The following is a 15102-nucleotide window of genomic DNA, read 5'->3' as shown; positions in this document are numbered from 1 at the left end:
AGCATTATACTCTAAAGAGTTCAGATAGATTGTATAGACATCTGAGAACCAGTCATGATTTTATGAAGAAATCGGTAAAGTGGTAAAGATTTGTTTTTTAGAGGAATTAGGAGACAACAGAATACCATCTCAGTATTTCAAAGAGGAATAAAATCCAGCGCTTAACCTGGCATTGATTGTATACCATATGAGAAGGACGAGGAGAGGGGTCAAGTTGACCTAGCGTAAATGCCTACGGAAGTTGTGATACCATTAATTGTTATAGTGCTCAGAAAAAGATGGAGCATATTTTGGAGGAAAGACAACTAATTTTGTTTAGAGTGGTCTAACAGATAGTTGGAAGCTGAAGTCTGAAACTTTAGAGCACAAGAATAAGAAGTGGAGATTGTGGGAAGATACTGCACTCTTATATGTTTGGGAATAGACAAGGTTACAGAAGAGATGATTAGAAAGAAAGTCTTTTGTAAAGAGTGATAATGGAAGGGGCATCTTTTTGAAAGTGCAGTGGGGTACGCATATCTCCATTCAAATGAATTAACATTGTTATCTCAGCAAATTCACAGTAAAGTGGATAGGGAATGTACAAATCAAGGGCAATGTGAGAGAGATAGTTATACTTCACCACTCATAAGTAGAGCATTCATTATTATTTCTGTACAAAAATACTGGCTTGAGTTGATCAAGTTAAATTTGTGTGCAAACAGAAGAGTCTAGAAGTGAGACCTGAAGGCTCTTTCCTACATTTTGTCTGGTTTTCAGCTTTGCCCTGAATCGGTAATCTTGCCAGATTAACTATGTCCATAGAAAAGAGTTGTTTTTTATTATACATGAGAAATATTTTTAATTGTTTGAGGTTGTTGAAGGACTGATAAAGAATCCACCTGCAATGCATGAGACCTGGGTTCCATCCCTGGGTTGGGAAGATCCCCTGGAGAAGAGAAAGGCTATTCACTCCAGTATTCTAGCCTAGAGAATTCCATGGACTGTATATAGTCCATGGGGTTGCAAAGAGTTGGACACAACTGAGCGACTTTCACTTTCAAGGACTCTGACTACAAGTCATTTCTTTCATTGTTAACTTTGTTTGAATGGGGAATTTACTGGTGGTCCAGTGGTTAGGACTTAAGTGCTGTCACTGCTGTGGGCCCAGGGGTTCAATTCCTGGTCAGGGAACTAAGATCCCACAAGCTGTGTGGCATGGCAAAAAAAAAAATTAATGATTTAAATTGGCACTTTAACTAAAACTTGCATTTATATAATTTTGAATTGGTAGAAAATTTTAGAAACAATTTAAAAGATATTCATGTTATCAAACATCATGTTCATTGTGTTGTATGTGTCTGTGTATCAATGTATGTACAAGTGATCTGTATACAGGAAAAAGACTTGGAAGGGTATATAGTAAGCTTTTTGGTCTGGGGTTTTGTTTGTTTGCGTATCTGTATTTTCTGATTGCTTTCATAATATAAGGAATTAAGTTATTTCTCATTTAAAAGAAAAAAGGATCAAGGCCAGGAGGCCTAGGGAGTTTGACAACTTGTATAAATTTATATCTAATTAGTAATGGCCTTTAGCTTTGTTCACTTGCACCTCTGAAAGTTCAGTTGATTGGTAGATTGTTATGATAGGAATGGAAATGCTACCCAATACTCTGGCAACCACAAGGACCAGGAGCCCAATACCTGTTAAGGAATGGCTGGCATCCTACCTGTCACTTTACATCCAGAGAAGCATTGGCTGTCTGTAGTGGTACAGTGTTACACACCACACGCATGTATGTTCACTGATAAGGAGATTAAAGACCTAGAATACTTTTGAGAGCAGTTTAGCTTTTCTTCTTTCTGATTGTGATCCTCTTAATATATATATTAACATCTAACAAACACCCTAGAGTCTAAGCTTCTGTTGTTTTCTTGAGACCAGCCCTGAAGGAAACCTGTTGGCATATGTTCATGCCCACCTGGACAATGTGAATCTTCTGACCACAGTTGACATCCTTCATGATCCATCTCTGGTCTGTCTCATCACTTTACTTCCTTAGCCCAAGTTTTATTTTTCTGCCTTTTATCTATGGTAAAATAAAGGTAACCAGAAAATTGTCACTTTGCCTTTCTCTTTCCTTCCCACATCTATGTCAGCATCCTGAATCTTTTGTATTACTCTCACTAAACCGTTTGCACTCAACATTTAGAGTAAGGTTTATATAAGAAAACAGCAATTAAAGTATTTTTAATGGAAAAAATTTTAGATATGGACTAGTTGGCTTTAGGCTGTTATTTTCATTCAAACATCAGTTTTCTCATTTTCCACAGTTGAAGTTGTACAATTGTTGCTAACTTCACTGTCTATACTTCTCAGTGTGCCTCTGGGAAAGTCAGCCTGGGTCTTCATCTAGGGAGACCCCAGAGTCATCTTAAGTCACTGTCCCTCTCTCCTAATGTCCTGCTGGCTGATATGTACTGTTTATTTGGCCTCTCATATTAGCCCTTGCCCATTAATTCCAACTGCCCGCGTTAGTTTGGGGCCCTACCTGGTATGGTATTACGAAAGTTGAAGCAACCACATTTCCTCCAACCTTGCCTCTTATCAGTATATCCTTTCCATATCCACCTGAATTCTTAAAGCATAGTAATATTGTATTACTCTATTGCTCGGCAACTCCTTCCTGATAAAATCTGAGAGCATCTCTTGAAAATAATGCAAAACACAGGTCCAAAATAGGATGCTAAAGTTTCTTTGCAAATCAGTTGATTCAGAACTTGGAGGGCATTTTCCTTGTAGAAATAATACATGGTAGGTTTACAAAATAGCCAAAACTTTCAACTAAAGCATCCATAATTGAAGCCTCCCAGTTTAGTTAACAGTGTTTCTACCTGGAATGTCAAGATGCAGTCCAAATATGTGTAGAAGGTATGGAGGAGGTCATTTCCCTTCCTATCCTCCGTTGGACATAGAGATTTAATAAAGGAAGATACTTAATAAATAAAGGAAGAAAGAACTAATATTTATTAAGTGCTTATCATTTATCAGTCTCTGTTAAGCACTTTACATATTTTATCTTTTTTGAGACACAGTTGACATTTAACATCGTGTAAATTTAAGGTATGCAGTGTGTTGATTTGATACATTTATATATTACAATATGATTACCACCATAGCATACCATAGAATTAGCTCACCTCACTATCACATCATATAATTATCATTTCTTTTTTGTGGTAGAACATTTAAGACCTGGTCTCTTAGCAACTTTGAAGTATGTAATACAGTATTGTTGACTATAATCAGTATGCTCTGAATTAGACCCCCAAAACTTACTCATCTTCTAAGTAGAACTACATCTCCCAATTCTCCTATCCTTCAGTCCCTGATAACCACCATTTGGGTTTCCCAGCTAGCTCAGTGGTTAAAAAAAAAAAAAAAAAAATCCGCCTGCCACGCAGGAGATGTAGGTTCAATCCCTGGGTCAGGAAGATCCCCTGGAGAAGGAAATGGCAACCCACTGCAGTATTCTCACCTGGGAAATCCTATGGACAGAAGAGCCTGGCAAGCTATAGTCCATGGGTCTCAAAAGAGTCAGACACGACTTAGTGACTAAACAGCAGCAGCAACCACCATTTTACTCTGTTTCTATGAGATTGGGTTTTTTGGGGTTTTTTTAGATTGTACATGTAAGTGATAGAGTACTTGTCTTTTCTGTCTGACTTATCCCACTTAGCATAACACCTCAAAGTCTATCCATGTTGTCACAAATGGCAGGATTCCTTCCTTCTCATGGCTGAGTAATATGTTGTATATACAACATCTTCTTTGGCTATTCATCCACTGATGGTCTTGTAAGTTGTTTCCATTTCTTGTCTATTGTAAATAATGCTGCAGTAAATGTGAGAGTACCGGTATCTTTTCAGTAAATTGTTTTCATTGCCTTTGGATGTATACCCAAGAAGTGGAATTGCTGGATCATATTTGCAGTCCTATTTTTTTTTAATTTTGAGGAACCTCCATACTATTTTGCATAGCAGCCTAACCAACTTACATTCCCATCAGTGGTGCACAGGAATTCCCTTTTTTCCACATCTTCCTCAATACTTTTATCTCTTGTCTTCTTAATGATAGACATAACAGACGTGAGATGATATCTCACTGTGGTTTTGATTTTCATTTCCTGATGACTAGTGATGTTGAGCATCTTTTCATATACTGGTTGGTCATTTGGACGTCTTCTTGGAAAAACGTCTGTTCAGTTCTTCTGCCTATTTTTATATCATATTTTTTTTTATCTTTCTGTTATTGAGTGTATGAGTTCTTTATATATTTAGATATTAACTCCTTGGGCTTCCCAGATGGCGCTAGTGGTAAAAAACCCACCTGGTAAATTGGGTAAAATGGGTAAAGAACCAATGCAGGAGACCCAGGAGATGTGGGTTTGACCCCTGGGTCAGAAAGATCCTCTGGAGGAGGGCATGGCAACCGACACTGGTATTCTTGCCTGGAGAATCCCTTGGACAGAGAAGCCTAACAGGCTACAGTCCACAGGGTCACAAAGAGTTGGACATGACTGAAGCGACCTAGCACACACCCATGCATTAACCCCTTACCCAGTATATTGTTTGCATGTGTTTTCTCCCGTTCCGTAACTTCTTTTCTCATTTTATTGATTTCTTTTGCTGTACAGAAGTTTGTCAGTGTGATGTAGTTCCACTTGTCAATTTTTGCTTTTGTGTCTTGTACCTTTGATATCATATCCAAAAAACTGTTCCCAAGACCAGTGTCAAAGAGTTTTTTCCCTGTGTTTTCTTCTAGAAGTTTAACAGTTTCAGGTCTTATGTTTAAGTCTTCAATCCATTTTGAATTGATTTTTGTGTGTTGTCTAAGATGGGAGTCCAGTTTCATTCTTTGGCATGTGGCTGTCCAGTTTTCCCAGCACTATCTATTGACGAGACTGTCCTTTCTCCATTGTGTTATTCTTGGCTCCTTTGTTATAAACTAATTGCCCATATATTCCTGGGCTTATTTCAGGGCTCTCTGTTCCATTTGTCTATATGTCTGTTTTTACTGTTTTAGTTACTATGCTATGCTAAGTCACTTCAGTCGTGTCCAACTCTGTGCGACCCCATAGACGGCAGCCCACCAGGCTCCTCTGTCCCTGGGATTCTCCAGGCAAGAACACTGGAGTGGGATGCCATTTCCTTCTCCAATGCATGAAAGTGAAAAGTGAAAGTGAAGTCGCTCAGTCGTGTCCGACTCTTAGCTACCCCATGGATTGCAGCCCCCCAGGCTCCTCCATCCATGGGATTTTCCAGGCAAGAGTACTGGAGTGGGGTGCCATTGCCTTCTCCTTTAGTTACTATAGCTTTGCAGTATACTTTGAAATCAAAGCACGTGATGCCCCCGCCTTTTTCTTTCTCAGGATTGCTGTGGCTATTCAGGGTCTTTTGTATTTCCATACAAATTTTAGGGATCATTTTTTTTTATTTCTGTGAAAAGAAAATGTCATTAGAATTTTAACAGGGACTACATTGAATCAGAAGGTAAGAGATTAAATTGTTATTTTGAAATCAGTTGTGTTTCTACACACTAACAATGAAATATCTGAAAAATAAAACAATCCCATTTATGATGGTATCAAAGACAATAAAATACTTAGGAGTAATTTTAACCAAGTGAAAGTGAAAGATTTGTACAATGAAAACAATATTTTGTTGAAAGAAATTGAAGACAACACAAATGGAAAAATATTCTGTTTGTGGATTAGAAAAATTAATATTGTTAAAATGTCCTTACTACCCAAAGCCATCTGTAGATTCAGTACAATCCCTGTATATGTTAACTTAATTCATTTTAACAACAATTCTATGGGGTAGGTGATTATTATACTCCTTTAACAGATACATAGCAAATTAATAATGTAAATGAGATCAGAAAAGGAATGATTACCTGACATAGAGAATATTGTTTTTAAGCACTGCTTTTCAAACTTCAGTAACTTATAGGCTCCTTTTAATTGATTTTAAAGCTACAGTCTTTTAGTATTGATGTACATTATTATTATAATTTTACTTAAATATGAACAAATATAAAATTAGGTATAAATTCTTTATGCTTATATCTCTTATGTAGCTATAAACTAAAACAAATTTAAAAGTGAAGTACCCTGAGAAAAAAGCCTGTAAAACTAATGAAATTCAAATTAACAATACTATTTTTGTACAATAGATATTGTGGTGAAACAATTGCTGCTCACATGTGAATACAGAGCTGCCTGCAACCCCACTGATTTTTTTTTGGCACCTTTCATTACCATTGGCTCTCTTCTTCTGCCACACTTCTTTCCAGAATATTGAAAATTCAGGACTGGTACAATGTGCAGTGACTGCACCATGATGTCATTTTGGTCTTTACTTAGTGGAACTGTGTCATTTACATATTAAGTAAACCTCTTCTTTTCTCATTATTCCTAACAATCAAAGTAGTGTGCTTGATACAAGCTCAGGTTAGAAAAACAAATATATATGTATATTTGTAATACTGTTACAAATCATGATGCTGTGCTTAGTTAATAAGTGGCCATTGTAGTGTTCCATTCTATGTTTACTTTAGATTGTAAACTTTGGTTTCAGTTCAATAGAGGGGCTGTTTTGGAGTTCTCATCAGTTCAGTTCAGTTCAGTCCCTCAGTCATATCCGACTCTTTGCGAGCCCATGAATCGCAGCACGCCAGGCCTCCCTGTCCATCATCATCTCCTGGAGTTCATTCAAACTCATGTCCATCGAGTTGGTGATGCCATCCAGCCATCTCATCCTCTGTCGTCCCCTTTTCCTCCTGCCCCCAATCCCTCCCAGCATCAGAGTCTTTTCCAATGAGTCAACTCTTCGCATGAGATGGCCAAAGTACTGGAGTTTCAGCTTTAGCATCATTCCTTCCAAAGAACACTCAGGGCTGATCTCCTTTAGAATGGACTGGTTGGATGTCCTTGCAGTCCAAGGGACTCTGAAGAGTCTTCTCCAACACCACAGTTCAAAAGCATCAATTCTTCGGTGCTCAGCTTTCTTCACAGTCCAACTCTTGTATCCATACATGACCACTGGAAAAACCATAGCCTTGACTAGACAGACCTTTGTTGGCAAAGTAATGTCTCTGCTTTTCAATGTGCTATCTAGGTTGGTCATAACTTTTCTTCCAAGGAGCAAGCATCTTTTAATTTCATGGCTGCAGTCACCATCTGCAGTGATTTTGGAGCCCAAAAAAATAAAGTCTGAGACTGTTTCCCCATCTATTTCCCATGAAGTGATGGGACCAGATGCCATGATCTTCATTTTCTGAATGTCGAGCTCATACACCCTTGAAAATACATCCTGGATCCCAGGTTGATACTCTTAATGTATTTTTTTTTAATTTTATTTTATTTTTAAACTTTACAAAATTGTATTAGTTTTGTTTAAGCCATTATTTATTTATGTGGTTTTTCAGTCGCTAAGTTGTGTCTGACTCTGCGACCCCATGGACTGCAGCACACCAGGCCTCCCTGTCCCTCACCATCTCCTGGAGTTTGCCCAAGTTCATATCCATTTAATCAGTGATGCCATCTAACCATCTCATCCTCTGCCACCCTCTTTTCCTTCTGCCTTCAATCTTTCCCAGCATCAGAGTCTTTTCCAGTGAGTCGGCTGTTTGCATCAGGTGGAGCTTCAGCTTCAGCATCAGTCCTTCCAATGCGTATTCAGGGTTGATTTTCCTTAGGATTGACTAGTTTCTTATATATTTATTAGAATAATCCTCCAAATACTTCTAACAGTAAAGACTGTTAAGCTAATTTATCTCTATGATAACTCTTTGAAAGCAATAAATTTATATTTCTTTAAAGTATTGTATAACTCAGACATTCATTAATTTAGAGGTACGTTTTCTCTTTAGAATTTCAAGTTATAAATGTCTTATGGAATGTACTGTTACTCTGTTCTGTAACTGGGAAGGTAAATTTTAGTTTGACTGGAAAAATAATGCCTCCTACCAAATTTTTAAGTCATGCAAGACAATAAAGAATAAAGCCTCCAGAAATGGTGAAGCATGATAACAAAGGACATTATCGCTTCCCCTGATTATGTTGCTGTAAGCATTCAAGTGGGATTTCTCTCAAAATAATCGGCTATTTCTTGGGTCTCTTTCCTTCCCAACCTCTTTCTGCCCTCCTTTTCTTCTTTCTCTTACCTTTGACTCTTTCACTTCCTCATTTTCCCTCTTTCTTATTCCCTTCTTTCAAACCAGAGATCACCTATCTTTTCACATCTCAATTAGTCTACAGTCTCGCTTTCTTCATTTGACAGTTGACAACAGTGGAGAAGAATACAGTAAGGCGCTTCTAACAGCATCTCACCAATTGCTCTCAATCAGCCACTTCATAGGCCCTTCCAAATAAGGATGGTTCCTGACTCAGGCTGGTCTAGATGAAAGAGCATACTTAATTTGCCTCAGAATATTCACTCCAATACTCTGAAGTACAAAAAGGAAAAAAAAAAGCACCACCTTTGGGGCAGCCCAGGTAGCTATTTGGCTCTTAGTTTTACTCCTAACTTGCTCTGCAGTGAGTACGTGGACCCTGCAATCTCAGGAGTGAGCTGGGGATGGTGGGGGTGTGCCTACTTCTAACACTGCTTTGCTCAAGATGGAATTCCACTATGATAAGCAGTGCTGCTGTTGTTGAGTGAACTGTTTTTCAGGCACCACCATGCTTACATTTAAAGCAGCCTCCAGATACCATAGGTAGCTGAACTCCACCATTTATACGTGCATGCATTCATCCATTTTGTCTCTGCCATGTTAGCTGTGTGACCCTGGACAAGTCTCAGTTTCTTTATCAGTGAAGTGGGGCTATACACATCATAGAGTTTTATGAGAATTAAGAGTTTTCGTGGGTAAACAGCTTTAAATGGTGCCCAGCTTTAGCTGGCTAAAATTGCTTTTATTCAGGAAGCACTTATTTAGTACCTGCTGTATTCCAAGCAATCCAAGAGATCTAGAGATGAAAAAGACACAGCCGTGCCTTCTGGGGACCTATATAATATAACATGGTCTTACAATAAAGGTATTTAGGGAGTTAGGTAAAGCTTCATCACAGGTAAATTTTGAACTGGGTCTTGAAGGGTAAACAGGCTGTTGCCAAATGGAATGGCATTAGAGAATATACGTTCCAAGCAGAGGGAATCATTTGTGAGTAGAGTAAAACTGAAAAATACTATGGAGTCCTTGACTGTTATTAGATAACATTTTCACCTGCTCTGTGATGCCTACCTTCTTACATAGGGGTCTGAAGTGGGTTCAGTGAACATTTTGGAAATTATAATCTTATAACTAGCTGTTACCTAATTTATAATAATAATAATAATTGTTATTATTTAACTGGTTCATCAAAGAATTTGAACTGAAAAAATGTGTCGGGGCCTTAGCAGTGCCTCTTCACAGTGACGCATCTGCTGTTGCACAATCCTTATCCTGAGATGACCACCATGTGACAGGAACAGTAAACTGTTAGAAAAAAACTGGTGGTTAGAACAACTGGAAGTGGGTGGTCTTCCTCCTTTCAGCAGAGCTTTTTAGTTAAGGTTTCTAAATGAAGTAGGTCTTACCTTGGTTTCTTCTTTAGACAGAAGAGCCTTAAGTCTTAAGATCTTGCCTATTCTTATCATTAGCAAAGAACTGTGTTTTTTTCCCCCTTTGGTCAAATCTCAAATTAAGAAGGTTCCTTTTATTCATGGAATTTCCATGTATGTGCCCAATTCAAGCTGTGTTTTATCTCCTACAAAGCCTTTTCCTGCAGCTTTGCTTACACTTCCTCTCCCCACCCTTGTAGTCATGTACTGAAGGGTTTGGCAGCTGGTTGAGGTATCCGTCAGCATTTTTCACTGTGGAAGGAGGAAAGGTTGGAAACAGTGACGTGGGGGTACTTGTCACATTTTCCTTTCCTTTTTTATTTAAGTGACCCACTCGTTCCATTACAAAAGCCTAATGAGAACCTTGGCTTGTAAATTTTACTTTAGTAGCCTGGAGCTGGACTACAGTAATGTGTTGGATGACATATAAGCAATAGTTTCTCAGTGAAGAGTATCCTTAAAAGCCCATGTAAAACAGTGAGAATTCTTGATTCTTCCCCTTTGATAGTATGACAGGTTTTATGAAGAGCGATAATGGGCTCTGGGAGTCACAGGATTGGGGAAGGAGCTGAGCAGTCCATTCTCCATCCTCATTTATTAATAGATTCTCCTTGGATGCCTTTAGGAAATACTCTGCTTATGGTATTTAATATACCACCAGCACGCTCTCACCTTCTTCACTGACTTGGAAATTGCATCTAGCTTGAGGAGCTCTGACTCTTTCTGTGGGCCTGTCTATTCCAACTTTGAGATCCTGTATGAATTTGGCTGTCTTGTATCAAATCTGCTTGAAACAGTTGGACTATAAGCAAACTAATTATGTCATTGACTGTATAGCAGTAGAGAGAGTAAAAAACAGTATAGATTCTTTAAAAGCTGTCATGACTAGACGTGAAATAAGCTACCCGTGAACAGCTTCATCTATAGCCTGAAGGGTTTTGGCCTTGAAAACTGTCAAATATTAAATCAGATTTTAGATCATGGAATCCTGGCTAGCTCCTAGGGGCAACTTCAGCCATTACACTTTGTCACTGAGCATTTCATCTGCAGGATTTGCTTTGAGATTATAAGGGATGTGGAGGCCAATGAGTTTTTCCTTATCCAACGTTCCATTTGATGCTCCATAGCTGACCTGTTTTGGCAAATAAATAGAAGACACCAGGGTAGACTGTCATATATCCTTGCTTAAGTGCCTCAGGAGACACATTTTTTATTTCTCAAGCATGACTTTGGTGGCTAGAGTTTCCCATTTTGGAGGTGTCAGTGTTGAGCAGACAAAGCTGCTAGTTATTGATTGCCATTGAAGTCATTTCAAAGGCAGTAAAGCCCAAGGACTGCTCTTTGGATAGAGCTACAACTGGTGTAGCTTCTCTTTCTAAGAGCCTGTTATAAGTTAAAATAGTTTTGACAGTGTCTTTAAGTGCACATCTTTGTCTCCAAACATAATTAGTGTTGAAAAATGAAACCCTCATAGTTAAGGCTTTGTGACTTAGACAGCAGCTCCATCTGCTGCTTGCTAAAGGTGTTTGCTTGGTTCATCTCTTGGTTTTATAAGATTGAATACAGATGTACACAGAACTTAGAATGCCAAATCCAAGGCTTCAGTTTTATTGATGGGTTTCTATTGCACACAGCACTGACATAAGCTGATTGTGTTCCTGGTGAATCTCATTTGTCTATCCTGTTGATAATGTGATAGCTGCTAATCAACTCAGCAGCATCTCTTGACTGAATTAACTTATGTGCACTCAAAATAGAGAATTATTTTTACTGTCTACCAGCCTTGGAAAAAGAAAATATACTCTACTACTTACAAAGAGAAAATTTAATCCCTTTCTTTCATCAGTGGGTTTAACTTGGTTAACAAGATATTAGGCTGGGATGCCTTATTCTTTGTCATCAGTACCACATAGGCTAAGTAGACAGGAATTTTTTTTTTTTTAAAGATTCTTGATAACTGAAAGGAACTTCCACAAACTGCTAATAGAAGTCACTTCTGAATAATAGGATTATGCATGATTTCATTTTCTTTATGCTTTTCTGAGTTTTCACAGTGAGCATACATAAGAAAAGAGCAAATATTTTATATTACAAAAAGAAAAAAGTAATTTAAAAACAGAACATCCTATAGGTAGCTATAGCCTTGAGTTGCTGTTCTCAGTCTTTCTCATTCATTTGTGTGGACTTTTCTGGGCTTCAGTTTCCCTTGTCAATAAAAGAGAAGAATTGAACTAAGGGTCTGCTCAATTTTAACATTCTAAGGTTTGTAATTATTAATATCTACCCCCTTTTTTTTCTCTTTTCAGCCTCTCACACTCCCCTGTGTCTGTTTCCAGTATTTGTAGTCAACATGATCTAGTTTTTGCCATATTAAAATAAGGAAATCCTTTCGAGACCCCCTCCCCCATACTCCCAGCTCTTTCTTTCTTCTACTTCCCACTTAAACTTTGCCAAAAAGTTATCTAAAATTACTCTCTCTCATCCCTCTTTGACTCACCACAGTCTGCTTTCCATCCCTGCCACTGCACCAGAATAATCTGGGCTGAGATCACCAGTGAGCTCACAGTGCGAAGTCCAGTAGGCACATTCAAGTTCTCATTCTCTGTTACCTCTCAGCAGCATTTGAGGTACACACAATGAAATCTCATCTGGCTTCTATATCATTACACTTAGGGCTGTTATTTTTGAGTTTACTTTGGGGGATATCCTCTTCTCCCTGGTTCACCCACCAAGGCTACTAGCTACTCCTGATGCTCAAAGCAAATTCCTCAACAAAGGAGGAAATTCTCAATTCTAATTTTATTTTGAAATAAGTAAATGTTTCAGGTCAGATACCTTCATAGTTTCTGACTTTCTTCCTCCATTCAGAGTACTGTTCTTTTTTTTTAATTTCTTTTATTTTTTAACTTTACAATATTGTATTGGTTTTGCCATATTAAAAATCTTAAAATCCAGTAATATGAGTCCTGCAACTTTGTTCTTTTCTGAAATTATTTCTGGCTATTTTAGTTTCTTGGCCTTCCTATATACATTTTAGAATCAACTTGATGATTTCTACAAAAAATCCTCTCAGATTTTGGTTGGAATTACGTTGAATCTGCAGAGCAACTTGGGGAGACTTGACATCTTAATTACACTGAGAGAACTTGATATATTTCTCTATTTATTTAGGTCTTTGATCTCTTTAATCAGTCTTTTAGTTTTTTGCATATAGATTTTACACATACTATATTAGACTTATACCTAAGTATTTCAGATTTTTTGGTCAAAGCTGTCTTTTTAAAATATAGATTATGTCATCTTGTTTCCTTGTTTGAAACCCTTTGGTGGGTTCCCACTGCCCTTAGGAAACTCTATACTTTAAAAGACTATAAAAGGCCCCATGTGATCTGGACCCTGCTCTCTTTTTCAGCCTAATTTTATGCCATTCTTCCCCTTGCTCAAAATGTTTCAGTCTAAGAATAGCAAGAAATGGTTTTATCAACCAAAGTATATAACTTTTAGAACATTTGAAAGAGTAAATAAATACTTTCAAACAAACACTTGAAAAATGTATTTTAACTTTATTGAAAAAAGACATTCCATGATCTCCAGCAAAGAATGAACTTCGATTTTGGCCAAGTCATTGGACTCTCTGTGTGGAATTCTTTGATCTTTGTCTGCATTTCTTCCACTGAGGCAGAGTGCTCTGTGAGTGTTGTTTACAAGGGATGTAGCTTTGTATATATTAGCTAAAGAAAATGTTCTTTCCTTTCTTATAAATGTGCTGAAACTTGACGAAAGGCTGTGTTTCTGACAAACCAAGACACTGGTCACTGTCATTGTCCATGAATGAAGATAAACTTTCCGGCTATTAAAATAGTTCTTACATGTACATGCCCACTGCCAGCTTTATTATAATATCCAAAGTGGAAACGTAAGATTGTAGTGGGAAGGTCTGTAGCACTGTGCCAAAGAGAGAGACGAGAGAGAGAGAGAGCCACAAGATTTTTTTTTTTAAGATAAGCCTCAAACTAGCACATTTAATCAACCAGTGTTTATCCAGCTCCTTGCTATTGTTGTTTAGTTACTAAGTCATGTCTTAACTCTCTGCGAGCCCATGGAATGTAGCCCGCTAGGCTCCTCTGTCCATGGAATTTTCCAGGAAGAATACTGGAGTGGGTTGCCATTTCTTCTCCAGAGGATCTTCCTGACCCAGGGATCAAACCTGTGTCTCCTGTTTTGGCAGGCAGATTCTGTACCACTGAACCACCAGGGAAGCCCATCCAACTCCTTACATTAGACATATAGAAATGAATAAGATATAGCCCAGGCTTTAAAAAGTTCAAAAACTAGTGAGAAAATAGACAATTAAAAGTGAAAGTGCTTGTTCATGGAGATATCTTTAAGTGACTTTGATGGTACCAAGGAGAGATGAGTAGCCCAGTGGGATTTAGAGTTTGAAAAGACTAGTTGATTTTTAAGACATAAGGCTAGAAGGGAGGCAAGGACTATATCCTAAATACCTAAGAGGCTTGTATTTCATCCTGTAACTCAGAGGTTCCAACACCTCAGTGTACATAGAATTACCTGGAGACCTTGTTTAAAGATCAGATTCCTGGACTCTTCCGTAAGAGACTGACTTTGGGTGTTTCCCCAGGTGGTTCTTACCCGTCTAGCAACCCCTATCTGACATTTTTGGAGCCAATGCATTAGGTAATATTTAACCACAGAATAGTTAAGCTAGGTAATATGGTGATCATATTAGCATTATAGAAAAAAAAAAATCTGATAGTAGTAGAGAATGGTGGAGTCACTTGAGAATTCACTAAATGCAAATTCTGATGCAGTAGGACTAGGATTGGACTTTAGATACTACATTTCTAACAGCCTTCAAGATGATGCTAATACTGCTCTACTAAGGACCACAGTTTGAGTAACAAAGGTAGAGAGGTTAGATTGGGATGGGGTGAGGCTACTGGCATGGAGATCAGTTAACAACCTATTGCAGGAACGTAGGCAAAAGATGGTGAGTACCTGAACTACCAGCAGTGTCTGGTAATAGGAAGGAGTGCCAGTGAAATGTAATAGATAAAGTTGGCAAGACTAATTTACAAAAGGCTTTAGGATGTGTAGTTAGGCGTGAGGGGAGAGGTGTCAAGAATGATCTGAAGGTTGAAGCTTAGCTATCTAGGTAGATGATAGTGACAGTAGCTGAATTAGGATAAAGACAGGGGCAGAAGGTGGCCTGGAGGGTAGAGGAGGGCTGGCTAGAGTATAAAAGCATCTCAACAGTTGAGAAAATAGGTGGCCGAACGATTAGTCCTGGATGCATTGTGTTTGAGGAGTCTACGAGGTATCCAAATGTAAAGGGTAGGCAGAAGAAGAGGAACCCACCATGAACTAAGAAGTTTTAGGTTGGAGGATGACAGAAAGAAAGGTTTCATTTCCAAGAGGGGAAGCTCACAGTATCACT

General features: G+C 38.2%; 1 protein-coding gene across 6 annotated transcripts in view; it reads left to right on the top strand.

Moving 5' to 3' along the window:
* Nucleotides 1–15102, top strand: part of PEAK1 (pseudopodium enriched atypical kinase 1) — a 309528-nt gene that overhangs the window by 222638 nt on the left and 71788 nt on the right. The gene's annotated exons all lie outside the window — the stretch shown is intronic.

The sequence above is a fragment of the Bubalus kerabau genome, chromosome 19 (assembly GCF_029407905.1).
Source record: "Bubalus kerabau isolate K-KA32 ecotype Philippines breed swamp buffalo chromosome 19, PCC_UOA_SB_1v2, whole genome shotgun sequence".
Taxonomy (NCBI): Eukaryota; Metazoa; Chordata; class Mammalia; order Artiodactyla; family Bovidae; genus Bubalus; species Bubalus kerabau.
Note: the sequence above shows the minus strand (reverse complement) of the source record. Positions and strands in the feature narration are given on the sequence as shown.